This window comes from Eptesicus fuscus, chromosome 6, assembly GCF_027574615.1.
Source record: "Eptesicus fuscus isolate TK198812 chromosome 6, DD_ASM_mEF_20220401, whole genome shotgun sequence".
Taxonomy (NCBI): Eukaryota; Metazoa; Chordata; class Mammalia; order Chiroptera; family Vespertilionidae; genus Eptesicus; species Eptesicus fuscus.
The window spans coordinates 44,665,499-44,689,521 of NC_072478.1; positions in this window are offsets into that span (position 1 = coordinate 44,665,499).

The following is a 24,023-nucleotide window of genomic DNA, read 5'->3' on the forward strand; positions in this document are numbered from 1 at the left end:
GCATTTTGTAAAGGATTTAATGAGAAAAATACTTCTAATTTTAAATATCTGCACTTTGTATGCCAAAGAGACTTTCTAAATATTTTGTCACTGCCACTCTTCCAATAATTGGATGGCATATATCAAGGCATCAACTCTTCTTAAAAATATATATATATATATATATATATATATATTGATTCCAGACAGGATCAGACAGGATGGAAGAAGGAGAGATAGAAACATCAATGGTGGGAGAGAATCACTGATCAGCTGCCTTCTGCATGCCCCTTACTGGGGATCAAATTCACAACCCTGGTATGTACCCTGAACGGGAATCGAACCATGCCCTCCTGGTGCATAGGTTGACATTCAACCACTGAGCCATGCTGGACGGGCCCAAAGCATCACTCTTACAGAGAAATGTGACATTTGTTAATTCATTTGTAAAATAAAAATATACCAAGACCCAGGATATGTCAGTTCTTGTACTGCTTATCCGAGACACCAAGATCCTTACCATTTCCTTCAGGATTATTGAAACAGGCCATCAGGGTGCCACCCACAGGACTATGAAAAAGGTGTCATGCAGCAATAGAGGAGAGTCAGCAGTCTGGGAAATGGGGAAAGTTTACCATAGGAAAAGACATCTGAGCTAAGCCTTTCATGAGAAAATAGAGACAACTTTAGGTAGAAGCACAAATTTAAGACATTTCAAAAAGTTCAGTATTGCTCAAATCAATGGTTTATATGGAGGTAGAGAAGTAATAAGCTTAGAGAATCCCAATCTTGAAAAATCCTGTATGGCATGTAAAGAGTTTTATTTTTTTCTGTAGGATATAGGGAAGTTGAATTAAAAAAAAATTCTACTGTTAAGAATAGTTTGTCAAAAGTATGTAGTTTCAGAAGTAATATGTCAGATCTCCACAGTCAAACTACTTTGCCTTTTGGTAGTTCATTTATTATTTAGTAGATCATTATTATGGTCAACAGAGGCCATGTTCTAAGTGCTGTATAATCATAAAATCCATTCCTCCCTCTCCATTATGAGATCAAGATACCAAAAGAATGACTTGTTTTATTTCTCAACAAGTAAGTAATGATAATAATTTTATTTCCACGAACATTAATCAGATATGCCCCCAAATAATTAAACTTTTAGGTTAAATCATTATATGGACCTAGACCCCCCAGCTAGATCCTATATAATAATGTCTTTACTGCTGCCTCTCTAACCTAGGAAAGACTTCATGGCTGGATTTAAATCAATTAATCTAAGTCTCCAAAGAAATATAGAGGTGTTTCAGACAAATGAAACTAAACAGTTTAAAAATTAAGATAAATATAACCACACAAATAATCTTTGCTTTCCCACTTCATTTCCTGATAAGCCATGCAGATAATCAAAACAGAGTGTAAGATGTCTTGGATCAATTAACATGGTACAGTTGAATACACTTACATACTGAATACACAGATGTTCTTCTGTGGCTTAGCCTTCATTTTTTCTTAACTAATTTTAGATAAGAAGAGTATCATTTTAAACGTTAAAAAACTAACAATATGAAGTTTTGTTTTTAAAATGAGAACATATTTGAAAATTATTATTTTTAAAACTTATAGAGGGATCATTTCTTCAGTTTGATCCTTAAATATGCAGTTTAAATGAACTTTCTCAATGTTTTCTCATAGTACTTGATTAGTGAATTTAGCATTTCCTTCTGCATAGCTTTTAATTTACTCTTTGTTTAATGAAAATTAAAATAAATAATTAATGAAAAAAATAAATCGTTAATGAGGAAATATATTTCTTTTTTTAATGTGTGATGATCAGATTTAGAAAAAGTACAGTTACGGATTATGTGTTTGAACTATAGGTCAGGTTGACACAAATATCTAATTTTAGAATTATAAAAAATATTTCACATGGACTTAGATATACAAAAATTATAGAATTCATAAATTTATAACAGAAACATATAAATTAGATTTCTTTTGAATACAATAAAATAAACACCTTAAGGAATATATTGGAAAGATATATGGGAAAGACAATGGCTTGGCAATGACAAGTATCAGGGAGCCCTAAATAGTCCCATAGAAATATGAACAGGAATACCATGGACTACTGCTCCATCATTCATTGTCAGTTCCATGGACCACTGTAACCAATCCCAAGTTTCCCATGTTTGCCTGAGAGACGCCTGGCTGCTATATACTCATGCTATATCTGCGTTAATCTACCTCCCTTAGCAAAAATGGTATTTATTGAAAGGATATTAGGGATTCATAGAATTGGTGGGCATGTATCAAGGCATCACTCTTATAGAGAAATGTGACATTTGTTCATTGGGAAAATAAGGGCGGATCTGTGGAAGCTTGGGAAAGACAGAGTGCAGGATCCATAGTCATGGTCACCCTGTGGAAACATTTTGACCTAAATGATGACACTGATAAATATGACCTCCAGCCTCAATATATCCCTGTGATGATTCAAGGTTCAAAGTCTTGGAGAAGAGTATCTTAGGAACCTATTCTGTGATTTTGCTAGAGCAAGGAGAGTAGAAGAGGAAACTATTGCTTCGCCTGCCAGAGTGAGAGGTGAGTGCCATCTCGCAAGATGATACACAAAGAAGCGTTCCCCAAAGAGAGCGAATGGCACTAACAGTGGGGAGGGTTTGAGGCTGGACATATAATGAACAACAAATGTTTACTACACAAATCTATCCTCTTGTTTCTTGTCTCTGGGGTACATGCAACTGACACGTGTATTAATTTTTGTGTGTGTGATGAAGATGAGACCATGATATCTGTAAATCTCATTATCATGGTTACTTGAGGAGTATGCTGGTTCTAAACCAAAATATATAAGTAGAAAAAATATACATGTTACCAATCCTCTGAAATATTGGGATTTTTCTCTGACATATGTTTTCTTATATTCTCTTAATCTTCCCTTTAGATAATCATTTATAAATTCATCCTCTGCTTATTTTCCTCCTGATCTTCTCTTCCATCACCACCTAAAATTTGTCACGCTGTGTGCATTTGGACTTACATGTCTATCTTCGACTGGGCTGTACTAGAAGTAGACCCTTATACAAAGATTTGCTTCTAAGTATTTTATTTGGGAGCTGATCCCAGTTCACTTCCTCAGGGAAGGGAAGCCTCCACTAAAGAGTGTGTAAGACAGCAAGTCACTACTGTGGGTGAATGGAGCTTGATCCCACCAGGGAATCTGACATCCAGGGTAGAACACCCATATCCGCTGACAAGTATGGGGACTGAGGTATTTTATAGTCCAATTTTCATCAGTCATTGGTTTAGATTTCCCCAGGCTTCTCTATTGGGCAAAATGAGCTCTTAAAAACCAGAGGAAGCCATAAGGCAAATAAATGCAGTGATGGCAACTGGAATTCGGTCGATGTGAAGTGAAATGATGAGAATGAGGGATTGCAGGTGGGACACCAAAGGCATCTTCTACATGCAGTAAGAGAATCTCCTCTTTCCCTGACTGTAGGTATGCACCAGGCACCTTATTGGCTACACTCAGCTAGAGACTGAAAATAGATTCCCAAGCAAGCACTGGAATAGTCAGTGAGTATTTAGGGACTTGGATAGGCAGTAAGCCATTAGGACAAAGACTTATAAAAGGGTGAAAAGACTTAGGAGAAAAGAGCAGTTGAATGAGATATGGTAGTGGCATCAGTAACCACAAAGAGAAAGACACAAAAGCTGGGAACAAATGGGAAGCTGTGGTACATGCACAGGTGCTCTGCCCAGTTTTCCTTTCAGCGCTCTCTTATCCCCAGCTGCTGGGAGTGTTGCTGGCTGATAGCCCATAGCTGAGTTCCTCTCAGGCAATTGCCTTTGACAGGGACCCCTCTTACGTAGTGTTAAGCCAAGTACACACAAGCAGCTCACCTCCACTGACTTGCCAACGCAGGGTTACAAAGGCCCTGACCTCCTACTTCAGCTTGGAGCATCTTGGAAGGGCTAGACCTACTACTTCAGGGTCCTCTGCAAGGTTGGCTGAGGTCCCATTGCAACTGTCACAACTCATTGTCTCCCTCTGCCTAATCCTGCTCTCTCACTTCCTTAAGGCATGTTTTTATTTTTCCCCCAAGAGCATACCCGATAAACCACCAGTAAGCAATCTTCCTTCTAAACATCTGTATGTTTTTTGTAACTTCAACTAAAACAGAAATAACTTGGAAGTTAACTACTGTATGGACAAAGGTGGGAATAATGACTCTTACCTGATTCTAAATGAGTGTAGTAGATGGTAATTGCTGTAGTAACTTGTATTTATTTATTTCAGGCATACACAGAAATGAGTTCTGATGCTTAGTCTTAGCCCATGTATAATTGTTAGTGTTTACTGATGCATATCCTACCTTCATTCTATTACTGAACACTTGCTTACTTTGAATTCTATTGTATGCAAATACCAAATACATGTTGACCCATGGAGCATGTGAAAAATAAATTGTTCTATGGATTGTCACGAATATAAGCAATTCAGAAAAGATTTGGATACCAAAAGTAGGGTTGCCATCTAGGGAGTTTGGAGCTATTGAGTGTATCATTCATTTGTCAGATCTTATTTTGTTACTGCCATTCTATTTCTTTTTTACAACAATATTGGAAATAAAGTGCTAAGCAGATTATTGAAATTAGTTTTTGTAAAAATAATGACTCACATTACTGGGAGACTTAATGTCACCTTGTTATTTACCTTCCCTAGTTTCTGGTTCACAGGCAATTAAACCCTGCTCTGGTCTTTGCAGACATTTATTTTAATATAAAGTTCTCCATCCCCTCCTCATCTTCAATGAAAAAGAAGAATTTTCTTTCCAGTGATTCTGCCTCAACAAAGCTGTGAAATCACTTTTCTACTGTATGAACTCAAATAACTTGCTGAAAAGACTCTTTTTTCCCCCTCACAGTTAAAAACTCATTTCTTTCCTATTTATCTTAATATATCTTATAGTTCCTTAGGCTAGGGAATAGGAATGAGGGTGAGGAAAAGTACTGCTATTCTCAAGGCCTTCTTTTCTGAGGACTGGAAAATTAGGCTTGACCTTTTTCCAGCAGAGTATGACAGAATAGCCAGAGCATGGCATGGACTTGAAAAATAAAAAATCATGTCAGGAAGACTGAGATCAAAGAAAGAGCCTTTATATACTCCAGAAAAAGTAAAAAGCGTCCCCTCCCCAGCAGTATAACCTTAGATAAAAGATTCAATTAGAGGAGAATCTTTAATATGCTTGTCTGGTGTGTAATTTTTACTTTTTGTCAAGAAAGTAAATGAGAGAAGCTTCAGATTTTCACTGATGTGATCTTGTGGACATAATGAGGTTAATAAGCTAAAATTAGGCTCTTGGGCTTTGAAAGAAAATAATTCACTTATGAAAAGAATTTTTAATTAAATGGAAGTGTCTTCATTCGAATAGCACAATTTGCTAGGCATGGATAAGAGGTAGAGATAGGCCTGAAAAGGGAAGATAATGATAATGTAAAGTTGTACAAGATTAAGAATCAAAGGGTTCATTTTAACACTTCTGTGCCCCTCAGTAACCTGGCACTGCTAGGGAAAAAAAGAAATACAGCACAGGAATTAGTTTTGAGAAAGATACAAGCATCATTTTCACCATGGTTTAAATCTGCATGTGTTAGTTTCCTAGGGCTGCCATAACAAGTACTACAAACTAGGTTGCAGCAAAACAACAGAAATTTGTTCTCTCAGTTCTGGAGGCTAGAAGTCTGAAATCAAAAGATTTTGAGGGCTATGCTAATCTCTAAAAGCTCTAGGGGAGGGTCCTTCCTTCTGGTGGTAACTTCAGCATTCCAATCTCTGCTCCAATGTGTTCTCTCTCTCTCTCTCTCTCTCTCTCTCTCTCTCTCTCTCTCTCTCTCGTTATCTCTGTATAACTGTTTTCCCTTTGTTATAACGATGCCAGTCATTGGATTAGGGTCCACCCTATTTCAGTATGACCTCAATTTAATTCAACATTTACATTTTCAAAAACTCTATTTCCACATTCTGAGGTCCCCAGTCTCCTTTAATGATATTTTCTTAAATGTTGCTGTTTTCCAGGTTTTTGTTGGTGGTCTTTGTTTTAATCTTACTCTATTCTCGTCCCACTCTATAAACTCTCCCTGGTAAATTGTATCCACTTCTATGATTTAAATATTGATTATATGTTAATGACTTGAAATCCTAACCTTAGACTTTCCTTCTAAGCTACTGATTGATACATACAGTCATGCATTCCACATCTTCACATGCACCTGTCATACAAGGAGCTCAAACACAACACATTCCAAAATAAATTATGTCTCATTCTCAATCTGCTTATATTCAGAAAATATCACCATCTCCCCAGTTACCTGAACCAGAATTTTGACAGTCATTTTATCAATCTACACTCCTCCACAAGTCCACATTCCTGCCCATTGTCCAATGAATCACCAATTTCCAAAGATGGAACTGCATAGCATTTCTACTATTGGATCTCCCTGCCAATTCCTTTAGTATTGCCTCAGCTCAGGAATGTACTGTATCTTTTAATCAATGGGAATTGGGTTCATATCAAATTCTATGAAGGCTAGTCATTTCCTAATTTTTTTCTAAATTTAAGATAACAGTAGAATATCTCTGTAATTAGAAAATCAAAATTCTTTTGATATTTCATATAATGCAGGGTTTCCTATGCAAGATGAATAATTACTACCAAATTGACATATATGTCTTCAGGGTTATCTCAGCTTAAAAACTTCAGACTGCTTAGGGAGATAGTTTGTAGTTAAGGATCATTAAAATGGCATAGCTTCCTAGAATTGGACATCTTTTTCTCTTATAATGTGATCTTTGTCTTAAAATTTACATGTATGACTCAGATTGAAATTTAAATAAAGCCCTTTAAAACTCTTACTCTTAAGCAAAAGTGCAAAATATCTATAATCAGAAAGGAATCAACACATTCATTCATCTAACCCACTTGGTCAGTCACCATTGCCTGGTATAAATTTTAACTTCTACAATTTTCTAACTTTTTTGGTTCATTTCATTTTTTTTTTTTTAAGATAGATTCAAACATCCTTTATAGCTCCATTCATTTTCTGCTCTACTTTTGCTTTTCAATGTCATAAATCCAGTAAAAGTTCCAAACGTCTTGGCCTTCGCAATTCATGAGTGGTGGTAGTTCAGATATGTCAGCCTGGGATATAGTAGTGTGTCAACTGAATGTAAAAAGAAAGCCATAAACTTTTGAACTAGAAGCCAAATATACACAAAATACAAACTTTCTTATTTACCCTGTAGTTTCATCTCTTCCTAAGGAGTTTCTTATATCATTTTCATGGATTTTGTTATGCTTCAACAACATACTGTGAAATACTCTGTTGGAAAAACATGAAAAGCAAGATACAGAGAAAAATAAATATCACTAGGCATTATTTTTTTATTAATGATTTTTATTCATAGCTGACTTTTAATTCCTATCATTTTTTTCTATTGGATATGCATGGTTCTTTGTTGTTGTTTTTATAGGTGGGAAAAATCAATGAATTAATTGTTTGGGCAAATAGATAAGATAGTATAGATCTTGCTTGTCTCTGACAGACAGAAAAGCTACATGATTCTGAAAGCACAGCATTTCTGTTACCTATAAAGAAGAATTCCTGGCATACAGATGACAAAGAACCTAATTAGAATTGTTTGCCTCATGTTTGATGTTGCGGTGAAAACTGGCAAAAAGGGGAGAGGGTATTTTCCCTCTGCCACGTTACCTTTTCCTCAACTGAAGATAATTTAGAACTCAAGAGAAGCCACAAGCTGTTCATTTTCATCAGTCTTGACATAATGAGACTGAACAGCCATTGGTGTCCCACTGTGACTTAGCCAGATGAGGAGAAAACAAAAATAAAAACAAGTGACTTCTCAGATTTGATGCTTGCTCTCAGAGCTGTCATAGCTTTAGGCTATCACAAGATGCCAGGGCTTCAGAACACTGTTACCTATGAACACGTGGCAAGCTAGCACTGTTCAGTTACTGAAAGAAAAGACAACAATGCAGGAAAACAAATACTGCTCTTACATTTTTTTGTAATAATACATGTATTCCTTATAGCATCATTTTAAGAAATCATAGATTATTGATAGTAAAAACCTTGAGAAAAAATGGTAGAGGTATTTTCCTTTAAGCAAGAAAGATCTGAAGTTATCTTCACTAAGTTACTTTCTGCTCTCTCATGATATGTAACATGCCACAGAATAAAGTATCCTATCTAATAAAGAGGGAATATGCTAATTGACCATTACACTCTCATGAAGATGGCGGTGCCCACAGCCAATAAGGAGGGAATATGCTAATTGACTGCCCTGGCCTCAAAGATGGCAGTGCCCACAGCCAATAAGGAGGAAATATGCTAATTGACTGCCACGCCCTCAAATATGGCAGCACCCACAGCCACAAGATGGCGGGACCCAGTCCTCTTAGCCCCGCCGGGGCAGGAGGCACGCGGCACGGCTGGGCCCACCCCCTGGTGGGCCCAGCCACTCTGTGCACCTGCCTCCCGAGTCCCCCAGTCCCATCAGCCCCCCAGCCACCAGGGCCGGCCCAACATGCAGGCAAGCCTTGGATGTTGGCTTCCCAGCTGCCCAGGGCTAGCCCAAGGGACAACCAAACGACTGAACAAGCAGGCTGCGTGGGGCGACCAGGCCAGCAGGGGGTTAGTGAGGGACGCCCAAACAACTGAACAGCAGGCTGCGTAGGGCAACCAGGCCGGTGGGGGTCCATGATGGACAACCAGGCTGGCAGGGAGGTTAGTGAGGGGCGACCAAATGACTGAACAGCAGGCTGCGTGGGGCAACCAGGCTGGTGGGGGGACCATTATGGATGACCAGGTTGGCAGGTGGGGGGCAGTTGGGGGTGACCAGGCCATCAGGGAGGGCTGTTGGGGGCAACCATGCCAGCAGGGGGGCAGCTGGGGTGACCAGGCCAGCAGAGGGGGTAGTAAGAGGTGACCAGGCTGGCAGGGGGGCAGGAGGGGTGACTAGGCTGGCAGGGGGGGCAGTTAGGGACGATCAGGCTGGCATGCAGAGGCAGTGAGGGGTAATCAGGCCGACCGTGGGGGGGCAGTTAGGGGTGACCAGGCAGGCAGGCAGGCAGGTGAACAATTAGGAGCCAGTGGTCCAGGATTATGAGAGGGATATCCCCCGAGGGGTCCCAGATTGGAGAGGGTGCAGGCTGAGGCGACACCCCACCATGCACAAATTTCGTGCACTGGGCCTTTAGTATTATATAATTAAGATGTTTGGTCTTTGAATTAATAAGCACTTGGATTTTAATATTTATTCTCTGTCTTAATAACTGTCTTATTCTTTTTCTTAATAAGGACCACCTTACTGTCAACTTGTGCTTTTTCTTAGTGTGAATTTTTTTCATATGTAAAATAAATAAAAATACCTGCTTTATGAGCTTCTCATAGGGATTAAGGACAATAATGCATGTTAGAGGTTACCAGGCATTCGGTAGAGGGCATAAGGAAGAAAAAAAAAGATAATGATCATCAACATGATGTTTTTATTATTTCTTCTCATAAAACAAAAAAACATCCTGATAAGGTTCATTTCCCCCCCCCCCCTCTAAGATTAGATAGCCCTTAATTAGATCTTATAGTCTCACTCTTTTGATTTGTCATTTTCGTAGTATTGCAGGTATATCTCAAATAGGGGTGCCTAAAACAGGTCTATTAAAATAGTATTACCAGAACTACCATTTATTGATTGTTATGCCCCATATTTTGGTATGTTCTTTTTTTGTAAATATATTTTTATTGATTTTAGAGAGGAAGGAAGAGGGAGAGAGAGATAGAAACATCAATGATGAGAGAGAATAATTGATCAGCTGCCTCCTGTACACCACACACTGGGGATCGAGGCTGCAACCCAGGCATGTGCCCTTGACCAGAATCAAACCCGGGACCCTTCAGTCTGCTGAGCCAAACCAGATAGGGCTTGGTATATTCTTTATAGGCAAGTTAAAAATAATTAAACTGATTTAAAAATCCATTTTAGTATTCATGTCCATGTCTTATTTAACAAATCATGCTCTTAACCACTTTTGAAGAATTCCCTTATAAGTTGCAGCTTTTCCTCTAAACTCCAGTGTTGCTAGTTTTAGAAATACGGATGTATATGGTATCTGAAATTAATGGTTAAAATTTAAAAACTGCACAGAAACCATAAACAAGTTTATATTCCCTCACTTTTGTTTTCAAAATCCAGTCAAATGATATCAATTATTGTAAATGTTGTCAATGAGTTCTAATTAGTCTGCAGCAGTGGCTTGAGGACAATGGAAGCCAACTTTGGATTCAATATAATTTATCCAGAAGGCACCCTCACAACTTTAGTTTGCCTGGAACTACTACTCATTGTCTAAAGCCCATTCAAATAAAAGATACATTCTCAATGAATTTCTGAAATGCTGAGTATAAATGGTGGTCCACTCCAATCTGGCATATATACTGATTGGAGTGAAATCGGGACTATCTGCAGCCTGCCATGCCTGCTCTCTTTCCAAAAGATGCTGCTGCAAAGAACACGCCTGCTTGATCCATGAGAAAAAGTCATCATTCATGAGCGGTGAAGTGCCTTTCTGTGAAAGCAAAGTCTTTCTGAGTCTGCATATTCAAGCCATTTTCATGACTGGTAATAGAACCCAGAATATTAGTTGTTCATATCTTATACATTTTATTCTGAAAAAAGCAGAAAGTGTCATTGGGCCTGGGGCACTTATAAAAACTTAACATTTCTTTGCATTGAAAAACTCCAGCAATCTTATATGTACATACCCCTTCCCAGTCAATATTGTTCGTTCAGTGGGTTTTGAGCCTCTGTACAAAGCTGCAATCTCTCTCAAGCAGAAAAAGTGATGAGAAGAAAGGGACATTTTACAAGGCAGAAGAAAAATAGTATCCCAGGAATTGACATGAAAGAATAAAACAGATCAAGGATGCCTTTGGGTTATATATTATTAACATGGCAGCTGAAGATAAGATAATGAATTGAACCTTGCTTTTAACACAAAGATTGAGAAAGTGAAGCAAGGAATATACACTTTGTGTAGAATGTTGAAGTGTTAGAATTGGTGTTGCTTGCTTTCCTTGTTTAAAAAAAAAAGGAATGTGGCTATGGTAAAGAATATATATATACACAATGTATATAAAATGTGTATATGCATATTACATATTATCCTATCTAATAAAAGAGAAGCATACAAATTGACCGTACCTCTGCTACGCCCACAAGCCACTCAGGAGTGAGTATGCAAATTATGTAAACAAATATGGCAGTGGCCACAGAGCTGGAAAGAGCAGGAGGCTTGGGTTGCCCCCAGTGATGGAGGAAGCCAAGCTTTCCACCCGACCTGGCCTGCCCTGGCCTCCGCTCAAGGCTACAAAGTTTCAATTATAGAAGATAAATAAATACCAACAAAAATGGCAGCAGCCACAGAGCTGGAGCCAGCTGGAGGCTTGGGTTGCCCCTGGTGATGGAGGAAACCAAACTTTCCACCCACCCTGGCTGGTTCTTGGCTCCGCGCAAGGCTACAAAGTTTCAATTATAGAAAATAAACAAATCCCAGATACCAGGGTCTCTGCTTGGGTTGCCGGGGGCGTGGCCAACCTGCAAACCACCACAGACCCCTCGCTCAGGCCGTCCCACATCCCAAGGGAACCCCCACCCTGATCTGGGACACCCTTCAGGACAAACCAGCCGGCCCCCACCCGTGCACCAGGCCTCTATCCTATCTAATAAAAGAGTAATATACAGATTGATCATCACTGCAACACACAATATAGCTGCCCCCATGTGGTCAAAGATCCTGCCCCAATGTGGACACAAGATGGCCACCACAACATGGCCAGCAGGAGAGGGCAGTTGGGAGGCACCCGGCCTGCAAGGGAGGTCAGTTGTGAGGGACCAGGCCTGCAAGGGAGGGCAGTTGGACATGATCAACCCTGCAGGAGAAGACAGTTAGGTCTCAGCCTTAGCGGAGACCTGGGCCAGGCTGGGGTGCGCGGAAAGCTTTGTTTCTCCTGTTGCTGCCGGCAACCCTGGCCTGCTCTCTCAAGCTCCGTTCTGCTGCCATTTCTGTTTGAATTTGTTTACCTTCTATAATTGAAACTTTGTAGCTTGAGTGGAGGCTTAGGCCTGCAATGGCTGGCAGAAAGCTTGGCTTGCTCTGTTACCTGGGAAACCTTGCTCTCTGTGGCTGTAGCCATCTTGGTTGAGTTAATTTGCATACTTGCTCTGATTGGCTGGTGGGCATGGCTGGTGGGCGTGGCTGGTGGGTGTGTTGATGGTGTGGTCAATTTGCATATTACCTTTTTATTAGGTAGGATGTGCACATGTATGAATATGCACATATATGAATATACACAGACACAGCACACACACATATAAAACTAGATGATTGGTTATATATCTTTTCTAGTTTGATTTTGGTTGTAGTTTTGTTCCAATTGATACATTAAATAATAATTCGGCATGGGCCCTGACCAGTTTGGCTCAATGGACAGAGCATCGGCCTGCAGACTGAAGGGTCCCAGGTTTGATTCCAGTCAAAGGCAAGTACCTTGGTTACGGGCAGATCCCCAGTAGGGGATGTGCAGGAGGCAGCTGATCGATGTTTCTAACTCTTTATCCCTCTCCCTTCCTCTCTGTAAAAAATCAATAAAATATATTTAAAATAAAAAAAAAAAATAATTGGGCATGGGCCATAATAAAAATGATCCAATTATGAGGAGGTTGGTTCTAAAATTTTAAAATCTATGTTCACACTGAGCTTGGTTAGGGCTAGGCTAGGGAAATCACTGAAGTTGGAAAGTTCGGTATGAGAAGACTTTTACTGATTTGATTAAAACACCATCTGAGTGCTTACTATATTCAACATTTATGTTATACACTGTCAGGTAGAAATATCCCACTAAAAGACATTGGTTCTCTCACAATCTTCTCTGAAATATCTGATAGAAAATGAAAAACCATTATGGCTACCAGGTAGCAAGTCCAATTACGAATGACTCCAGAGCCCTCTGCAATGTGACCCGACTCTAAATTGTGCTTTAGGATTGTCATCCAGTCTGCTGGCCCTCTGCTTTCTGCCTACTCACCTGTAATTGGGAAATGGAAGGTACTTATCTGTCTTGTTGATGGCATGTGCTCATTTGACAATAGTTGCTCCAGAAAAACACATGACAGGAAGCACATTTGCTGTTAAGTATAAATTCATTCACTGGAGTGAATAAATCATGAATATTGCAATTGGACAAACAGACATTGGAAAGAGGGGCTCTGATCCTCCCCCCTATCTCTCCCCTCCCCAACCCCTCCTCCTTCTCTTCCTCCTTCTCCTCCTCCCCTTTCTCCTTCCCCTTCTCCTCCTCCTTCTCCTCCTCCTCTAAAACAATCCGCTTATCTGATTTCTAGTATTCTATTCATGAAAAGTACAGATAAAAGAAAAAGTAGGAGGATGCATTGGAGGAATAGGAAAGACACAAACGTTCACATTATTGACAGAAGGAGAATCTGACATAAACTTCAGGAGTGGATTTCACTCTCTTGATCCAGTCGTCCTTCAGGAATTCTCCTTCTACCATCTGTGTTCTCTTAGCCTGCTGTCCTGTCGCTGCACCTGATAGTGCTCACTATTTGTTCTTGGCTCCGGTAGTCAGGTTCGTAGGGAGTCAAGGCTTGCTTTGCAGTAGCATCCTGCATAGGACCCATTTCGTGTTGATCTGGCAAACTGCAGCTTTGTGAATATTCACTGCAGGTGCCGGGCCACGGGAGCAGATTTTCACACACTGAGCAGGCGGTAAAGGAGTCCATTTAGATGTAAGGATTGAATGTAGGGGTTTTATGTTTTTATACATTTTTTATGAAGTATAAAAAATAAATGAACACAAAGCTACATCTGCAAATAATCAGAGAGATCTGAAACCACGCTCAGAGACCTGAAGAGAAGAATTTTCACCTCAGCGAGCATCGAGGAGTGTTTTGTGGAAGTGCTGTCACAGTCATAAAAGCAGGCATTTTACATCTTTTATTAGCACTTCTGATTTAGGAAGCTGAGAAGCACTTTGACTCATGTGTGAAAATGAAAATACCCAAACCAAATTTCTTTTTGGGATAATAAGTTTTGTCTACTTCTGAGGGTTGTCTTATATTCTTTCTTTGGCCTATTAGTAGCAAAATTCTTTCTTATAGGAGTGTCCTAGTTTTTAAGCAAAAAAAGAAGAGGAGGATTAGGCTAATTGACTGCATAGGCGATTGTTAATTCAATAACTTGAGATTCTTTAAAGAATTAAAATCATTATTGTCTAGTCAATGTTGTATCAAAGGATCAGAATACTAATAATAACACTGATCATCAGAATTCATATAACCTTGATAAATCCTTCCCAATTTCATATTATAGAATACCTGGGTTTCTTTCAAAAGCTGCCTAGAGGTGCATTCCAAGTTCCCTTTTACATCTGACGTTTGGTGAGGTGAAGGTCTTTGCTCAAAGCTACAGACAGGCCAAGGATTAAAATGATTGAGTCCTTACTCCTGGTCTTGCCTTTCTCTTCGCTTGACAACACATCATCCAGCGAAGGAGCAAATCAATAATAACAAAAACTTCCTCTTTCTCCCTGGAGTGGAAAAGAGAGCAGGCTCACACAGCAATATCTACAGCAGCACCCGCTGCCTGTTGACCAGGACCTTAGCCGTTTTGGTGTGGAGCAGTGAGGCTATTTAGGACGGCAAGCCGGGGGAAGAAACTGCAGTAAGTAATGAGAGCGGCACAGAGTACAGCCCTATGGGCTAAACATAGGCCATCTCAGCCCCAACAGCAAGTGGCTGTGTGGCTTTGGGCTAATCACATAATTCCTCTGTTCCTTATCTGGCCCACAAGCAACACGGGACATGGAGGCAGACCAATCTTGCTTTCCACAATGTGGTATTAAATCAATCTCTCAAACTTCTTTCAAAACACAGTTGGTATGCTCTATTGATTTTCATTTTAAATCAAGTTGGCATTTAACAAATCTTGATTAGAGGATTTACTAATACCTAACTTGTTTGGAATAAAATATGATGGGTTTGAAAATAATAAGCATAATCGAGACGAATATGTAGAATACAAAAATGAATGAAAACATTTTTAAATGCTAAAACATTTTTAAATGCTAAAATTTAGGAACCTAATTTTCTTTTCTTTTTTTTCTTCCATTATTATTATTATTATTATTATTATTGCCAGAAAAGTAGCAGTTTAGGTGAAGTTTCAGTCTAACACAATTTCCCTGAATCAGGTCCCTGCATAGCCTTTCAGGAACATGCCCCCTGCAATATGCCCCATCCCAATATTTCCATTTGTCATCAGGGGATCTGTTGCTTATGTTAAATTCGTCCCCAACTCCGGTGTTCTGCCTGCAAGCAGAACCACTGAAACCTCGCCTGGCAGCTGTCATGCTCATCTTTGGGTGGTGGCTGCTCAGGATGCTCTCAGGCTGAAATGATCTCAAAGCTAACATTCTTTCCAAAATATAACTATTTCCTTTCAGCCTCCACAGAATTCTATGGTAAACTGATTCCTTAATCTCTACCTGAAATTCTTCACTTTTTTAAGACTTAGAAATTATTTCCTATGTGGGGGTAAAGACAGAGTCTGGAATCTTCTATTCTTATCTCTCCTGCGACTTTGTACTAAATTCCTCCATTTTTTTTTTTTTTTGTCATTCAGAATGCAAACTCTCATGATTTTCTACTTAAATAGAAGTTTCTAAAGGACTCTGTCCCAGAAGATCCACAAATAGCTAGATTTTGAGTCTTGAGTTTGTGTTTAGAGGGGATGTGCCTCAGATACCACCATTTTCCTTTTTCTCACACCTAGGATAAAGGGGAAAATTGTGGAAAAGAAAAAAGCCACAATTTTTAATAATCAGTTTTTAAGAAAAAATTTTTATTTTTATTTACTCGTATTTAGTTTCTTCCTATATGTTTTTATTGATTTGTAGAGAGATAGGAAGGGGGGGAGAGAGAAATAATCAGTGAGAGAGAAATATCAATTGGCTGCCTCTTGCATGGCCCCCACCAGGGACTGAGCCCACAACCAGGCATATGCCCTGGGCCGGGAATCAAACAGGTGACCTGTTGGGGCCTGGGTCAATGCTCAACCACTGAGCCACACCAGCCGGGCAATTTTATTTATTTATTTTTTAATCCTCACTTGAGGATATGTTTTCATTGATTTTAGAAAGAGAGAAAGGAGATGATAGATAGATAGATAGATAGATAGATAGATAGATAGAGAGAAAGAGAGAGAAACATCGGTTGGCTGCCTCTGCACCCCTCCCAGGGCTTGAAACTGCAGCCTAGGTATGTGTCCTGCCTGGGGATTGAACCCACAACTTTTTGGTGTGTGGGACAACACTTCAACCAACTGAGCCAGCCAGCCAGGGCTGTTATTTTATTTTTAAATTATAACTTGCAGTTATCACTTCATTCTGTCTAGGATTTACTAAGTTTGATCCCTAATAGTTAAATATGCCTAAAATAATTGTTTAGAAAAGCAAGCAATATAGAGTTTGTTAGGTTAATCTAAATAAACTTTGTAAATGCAAATGTTTTTTAATACACAAAATAATTTCATGTGCTGCAGCTTGAATACTTTCATTATTCCTGAAAAAAAAATTGCTTCATTTTTAAGGTCCTCAATTTAAAAAAACCAATTTATTTATGGTCAAAAGAATAATACCTTCTCTGGGATACAGAGACTTACCCAATCATCTGGCTATAATCCTGTTACTTACAAGTATATATTAGGCTCTGTCGGGTCTTGCCTGTGCATAAATATCTTGAAATATTACATTGAAATATAAAAAGTATATTTAGTGATTCCCTGTTTTACATAGAACCTTTGGTACATAAGACATACCAGAATATTTAGCTCAATTATCTCATTTTTTAAAAGAGAAAAGTCCAGCACAAAGAAGATAATTGCCAAGTTCAAAGTAACTCAGCTATTATATATAGCTGGTGGGATGAGGCAGGGGTGGGGGAAGAATGACATTAAAGGATTATGGGAATTAATAGTCAATGGCAAAGGAGGGAGCCCTACATGTGTTGTTTAAAAATGTCTGCAGTTGCCTGGCTGGTGTGGCTCAGTAGTTGAGCATCGACCCATGAACCAGGTGGTTACAGTTTGATTCCTTGTTAGGGCACATACGCGGGTTTCTGGCTCCATCCCCAGTAGGGGGCGTGTAGGAGGAAGCTGATCGATGATTCTCTCTCATCATTTATCTCTCTCTCCCTCTCCCTTCCTCTCTGAAATTAATAAAAACATATTAAAAAACACATTTAAAAAATGCCCAAAGTTGAAATACATGATATAGTTCACAAAAATGCCCATCGTTACTGAGCGACAGCAGAGGTTGGTGGGATCAATCCTCTACTTTGAAAATAGGTGCGCACCCACCCTCAGATTTCACAGTACTATTTTACGATTTCTTATGTCCTTCAAGACCTCCTTGAATATTCATTTTGGTATCAGTTAGACTATATAAAAATGTCACGGCTGTCAAATGAGCAGCAGAGACAGAGTCCTGCAAGATTGAGTAGCGAAAGACTGCAGCGTCTGCAGTCAGAACTGGTGAAGTCATGTCTCGGGACACAGATAATTTGACATCTGACCTTTTATATTCTTGCTATTGAAAGTTGATGGCTAAGGTCTCACAGGTGTGCACACATAAGTAAATTTTAGTTAGGTGAAAAGTGAGAACACAATGATTGTAGGTCTACTTCATTCAGGAGCAAGGCGGGTAGGGGAGAGAAAAATGACAGCGAGTACTTTGAGTGCTATTCTTGGTCAGTTCATAGCAGTTTCCAGGAATAACGTGCTCAGAAGGATGCTGAGGTTCTGTCGCTTGACCCATAAGATCAGCTCTAAAATACTGACTCCTTTCTTCTTTTGACAGAAACCTTAAAATATAATCCTCTGAATTGCTTTCTTCAAGGAAATTATCTTTCTTATCTATCTTAAACCTGTCACTCATATAAAATTTCCCTTTCTGCCTATTTTCTTTTCAACATATTATCTCAAAATGTAGGATTTTCATTATGCAGGGTTTTTCTTATTTTTGTGAAGTCCTTTCCCTGCAGCTTTCCACCATCATCGCCACTGTTTCTGAAATTGTTTGTTACTTGCCTAAGATGTGAATAAAGTTAAACCTGCTAGATTATGGGCATTGTGTGGACCTAACAAGCTTGAGCTGTCAGTTGGTGTGGGTTTGGGGAAGATTCTAGCAGCCTGTTGGCTCATTTAAACACACACACACACACACACACACACACACACACACACACACACACACTCAGCAGAGTTGAACCTGCTCTCTTTAGAAAAATAAACAAATCTCTGACTGCTCTGACTGATCTTGTCAGTGTAAGTTCGATGTTGCTGACAGATCATCAATTAGAGGGTGCATGTGTGAAAACAAATGTGGAAAGTGATTGGTGTTGGTTTTTCATGGGATGACAATGGCTATTACCAGATTGGGAGATGAATTGGAATCTATTTTAAACTCAACTTTGGCTGCCCTGCAGTTAGATTTCAAAGAGGAGGGATTGACTTACTAAGACATCACCTCTTCCTTTCAACCCATATCTATAGATTCTAGAGAAGGTCCTGGTTAAAATAAAACAACAAAACTTTTTTATGCTTGGAACATAATAGGCTCTTAATGATTGTGACTATATACAACAAGAGCGGCAATTTATTGAGAACCTAGGCATTAGAATTCAATGATGGAAGACATTGTGCTCAAGGGTTTAGGAATGTATAGCTTAGCAGCCCAGATAGGTCTTGAATCATTTCCACATGTTAACTGGAAGTACCACAAAAATTCCTTGTAATTCTTGTTAACATAATTCAGAGGCATGGACCTCATAATTTAATTATAAGGCCATATAGAGAGGCCTCAATACAAATAATCTGCCAATGGTTTGGGGCTCTAGTAAATAAAAGTATCTTTAGAAAAAATCACTTTATAGATGTCTTGACTGAGTTTTCACAGATTTATCGTTTCAGAATTACTATTCCCACTTTCTCAAAAAAAGTAACTGAGGGACAGAGTTTCAAAATTGTGCCAGCAAGACAGATTTTAGGCTTTGTAATCTCCAAATCTTCCACCATTCCTTATCACTCACTGCTTATCTTTTTTTGTTTGTTTTTGTTCTTTTCACTGGAAAGGTGAATGTTTCAAACAATACACAAGATGACATATAGTTACTCAGCAATGATTTAGAATATAAGCTGCTTTAAGATATCCATTAGTAGCTTATGGTTTCAACAGGCTTAAATATGTAGAGATTTAAAAATATATGTAAGATAGAATTGAATATTGGATGGTATACTTTTCCTATTAGTTATAATTTCTATTAGGAAAAAAATACACCCAATGCATGAGTTAAAAACCGAGACATGTAATTAAATTATATTTTTGCTTTGCTCATTTTTCATAAATAAATTTAATTTAGAAAAACATTTTTCTTGGAGACAAGGCAAAATTAAATTTACCCAGGACAGTAAGGTATTAAAAAGGTCTATATAATTGCTTAATTTTAATATTGGTGGATTTGAAAGCAGTTTTGGAACATGTATACATAAAGTCAATAAATCACATTGTTCAGATTACTTTAACCTGAATATATGTAAAGCCTTTATGGAAAATTTCTGGGTTATGATCTATTTTAATGACTTCCATCAATATTACTAAAAAGGTAAAAAAATAAGATAATGTAGTTGTTATGCAAGTTTTAATTAAAACATCACACAGGTAATTGAGTGTGTAAATATTTCATTGAGTGATAAACTTCACACAAAGAACTCTTCTAGCTCTTGGTAATATTGAATTTGGTGACACTGCAGGTTCATCAGAGAGCTAATCTATGTAAATGATGGTCTCTAAGTAGGAAAAGTGAGCTTAACATAGAAATAACAGTGACCTGAAAGACTGCATAGAGCTTAAATTGGACTGTTTCCTTCCTTCCTTCCTTCCTTCCTTCCTTCCTTCCTTCCTTCCTTCCTTCCTTCCTTTCTTTCTTTCTTTCTTTCTTTCTTTCTTTCTTTCTTTCTATTTCTTTCTTTCTTTTCTCTCTCTCTCTCTCTCTTTATTACTGTATTTTTATTGTTGACACTATTACAGATGTTCCCATTTTCCCTTCCTTTGTACACCTCCACCCAGCCTCCCCACTTCCCTCCCCTCTGGCCATCACCACAGTGTTGTCTGTATCTATGGGTTATGCATAAATATATGTTCTTCGGCTAATCCCTTCACTTCTTTCATCCAGTCCCATCTCCCCCTTCCCCTCTGACAGCTGTCAGTCTGTTCTGTGTATTCATGCCTCTGTTTCTATTAGTCAGTTTATTGTGTTCATTAGATTCCACATATGAGTGAGATCATGTGATATGTCTTTCTCTGACTGGCTTATTTCACTTAGCATAATATTCTCCAGGTCCACCCATGCTGGGAATCTTCTCTTGAACTGCTTCTAATTTATACCTACTTCTTTTCTAAAGTGTTATGTACATTTTAGCGTCTCTGCATTTAAAAGTGCCAAATAAAAAATACCAATATGCTACTGAAAATACAAATGTTGTGGCATCATTGAATTACAGTCTAATTTATAAGACTTTTACCTCTACATCTGAATATGTGGTGTTTATTTCCAGATAGTTAACTGAAAAATATGAAGATATCTTTATTTATCTTTTTAATATATTTTTATTGATTTCAGAGAGGAAGGGAGAGGGAGAGAGAGATAGAAATATCAATGATGAGAGATAATCATTGATTGGCTGCCTCCTGCACGCCCCACACTGGGGTTCGAGCCTGCAACCCAGGCATGTGCTCTTGACTAGTCATTGAGCCTGGGACCCTTCAGTCCGCAGGCTGACACTCTGTCCACCGAGCCAAACCAGCTAGGGCGAAGATATCTTTATTTTTTATCGAGCTAGATCTATATCTGACAACTATCATTCACATGCCTAATTGAGATTAACAAAAACATTTTCTTTGAGTCACAGCAACCACCATCATTAGACTTACCTTATTTTAAGAATTCCTTTTTGTATTATCTTTTATTGCATCCCAACACCCAAATCTCAAGTAGCGAATGGTGTGCATAATCCAGAAATGCATTATATGGTATAATCTTCAGAAACTGGTTTAGTCCTTCCTGTGCTACAACTCATATAACTGCAAAGTGTGCAGTGGAGGGGAAACCAAGCTGAGGAAAGTGAGTGCTGAGAAGCGATGCCAGTTTCCAACCGCAGAATATATTGGAAGTTGCAGACTCAGTTCCTTTCAGCCTGCTCTGGGTGTACTAAAGGTTGATGGAGCCTCTTACTGCACCTACTGCATGTATTTTAGTATATTATATGGTTTTGCATTAAAGTTTTCAAAGTGTAATTCAATAGATAGTATGGAAACACTAAGCTTATTTCCAAACGGATAACATTTGGAATTCCTTCCCAACATAGTTAATGATACAGCTTGCAATCATCATTTTGATAGCTTTACCCTTGTAGGTTGCGTGATGTCTATTGAAAAATCATCCTCTTTTTAACAATGTATTTTTGTAGCCCTTTGCAGCTTGGTTCAAAGTCAAGGATAGGAAGGCAAGAGATACCAGTATAAGAATGAGGTATCATACAAATTCTAAACAGGTTTTCACAAGTTCTTGGGAGCCTCAACTCTAAACATCGATAGAGAGCTATAAATACAGGGCGCAATCATTCTTGGGAAAAATCACTCTATAGTCACTAAGCTTTGGTTGCTAGTCTATAAAATAGTAGCTGCATCATGGGATTAATGGGTGTAAAATGGACAATCAGTTTAAAGAACTTAACCAGTTCCAGGCATATGAAAATTAAGAAATACTTATTATCCTATTTAATAAAAAGGGAATATGCAAATTGACCGTCACACAATCACAAAGGATGGTGGTGCCCAGTCCCCTCAGCCCCGCGGAGGGGTGGAGGAGGGGGTGGCGGGTGCACATTGCGGCCGGACCTGCCCTCAGCCCCCCAGCCACCCTGGGCTGCCCGAGGCTCAGGTAACAAGGGCAGGCTGAGGCTTGTGCTGCCGGCAGTGGCAGCAGCAGAGGTGTGATGGGGGCATCGCCTTCTCCTGATTGCTGGGTCACCTCCCGCCCCTGAGGGCTCCCGGACTGTGAGAGGGGGCAGGCTGGGCTGAGGGACCCCCCCTCCAGTGTATGAATTTTCATGTACCGGGCCTCTAGTTATTAATATATTTTGAGCTTTCTGAAAATATAAGCTCCAACATTCTTGGACCTAGCAGAATGTAAGTTAAAAAAACCCCTTCTCCTGGCCCCATTTCCAGCAGTCAGTCCATCTTGTATTCTTAGATTTGAAAGCTGGGATTCATTTTGTACTTAGAATGATAGATGAACTAGGAAATATTAACAAAACTGCTTCTTATTCACCTACTCAACGTCAAATGTAACAGAATGATTAAAGAGAAAGAAGACATGAATAAAATGACAGAATACACATTAAATTTTAATCACTACAAGTTCATCTAAGGCATGTAGCTGACATGCTGAAAAGGAATTATATTTAGGTCAGGGAGATGGCAGCGTTGTTTGTAAGGCTGGTTGGTAGAAAGATAGTGGTGTGATTAGGGCATGAAGAAGAAAAGTATCTTTTTGTTTGTAACACAATCACTTAGACTTTTTAAATCCCAAACAAAGCTGGGTGGTGTTCTTGATATTAATGTATTTGGAATGAAAAAGCATTTAAAATTTAAAGAAATCACACTGGGGTAGAATCCTCAGACACCCATATAATTTAAATGAAGATGACTCCCTGTAAAGTCTGTGGGGAAAGAGATACCTGAAATAGCCCCTATCTGTCAGAGAAAAGCAGGAATATGAATTTCAAGTGACAAAATGTTTATTATAAAATGCTAGCTAGGCTATCGATTAGTGTGAAACTGTACATTTTTTACCATGTCATTTAATTTATTCCTTCAAAGAAACTGACATGTTTGTCAGAATGAGGCAGAAAGCTTTTCTAAACTGCCTACCTAAAAGTGTTCAAAGTCCTCAGCATAAAATTTAATGGAAGCCACAACCTAAACACACACTGCTTTACTTTCCACTTCTCTTGTTTATAGATTTAATAATTCATTTACCCATCAGAGTGCCCACTATTCTCAAAACTACTCTTTCTGTTGGGAAAGGGTGAGAAGCAGGGGCCTGCTAGAAAAACCCATCCCTGTTTGGTTTAGGTTTTTGAATCAAAGTGTATGTAGCATTCAAGGCTCAAATCACATTTTATTTTTCCTGCTGATACCCTTTTATCTTCCAGGGAAAGAGAGAAAGTGGTTTCTCTTTTCTGTCCAAGCAGATGACAATTTATCTGTACCAATCATTGGGAATTTATTACTTTCCATCCTTTAAAATAATTATTAATATATATCCTTTCTAGTCCTTAAATTAATATGCTTCTGAAGAGGAGGGGATCTTGTTCTTTTATTATTGTATATACCATGGTACTCTGTTTACCACCTTATTGATAGTCATCCATTCATATACTAATTTAATAATTCATTTATTCTATAAACTCTTTTTTTCAACTAGTTTCTTTTCATTAAATTTTTACTGAATTTATTGGGTAGACATTGGTTAATAAAACTATATAGGTTTTAGCTGTACAACTCTATAATACATTACCTATATATTGTATTGTCTGTTCACCACCCCAAATCAAGTCTCCCTCCATCACCATTTATCCCCCTTTTACCCTCTTCTATCCTGCCCCCCCTCAAACACACACTTTCCCTCTGATAATCATCAAACTGTTGTCTTTGTCCATTGAGTTTTTTTCTTTGCTTAATCCCTTCATCTTTTCACCCAGCTCCCCACACCCGCTCCACTCTGACAGTATTCTACAAACTCTTTA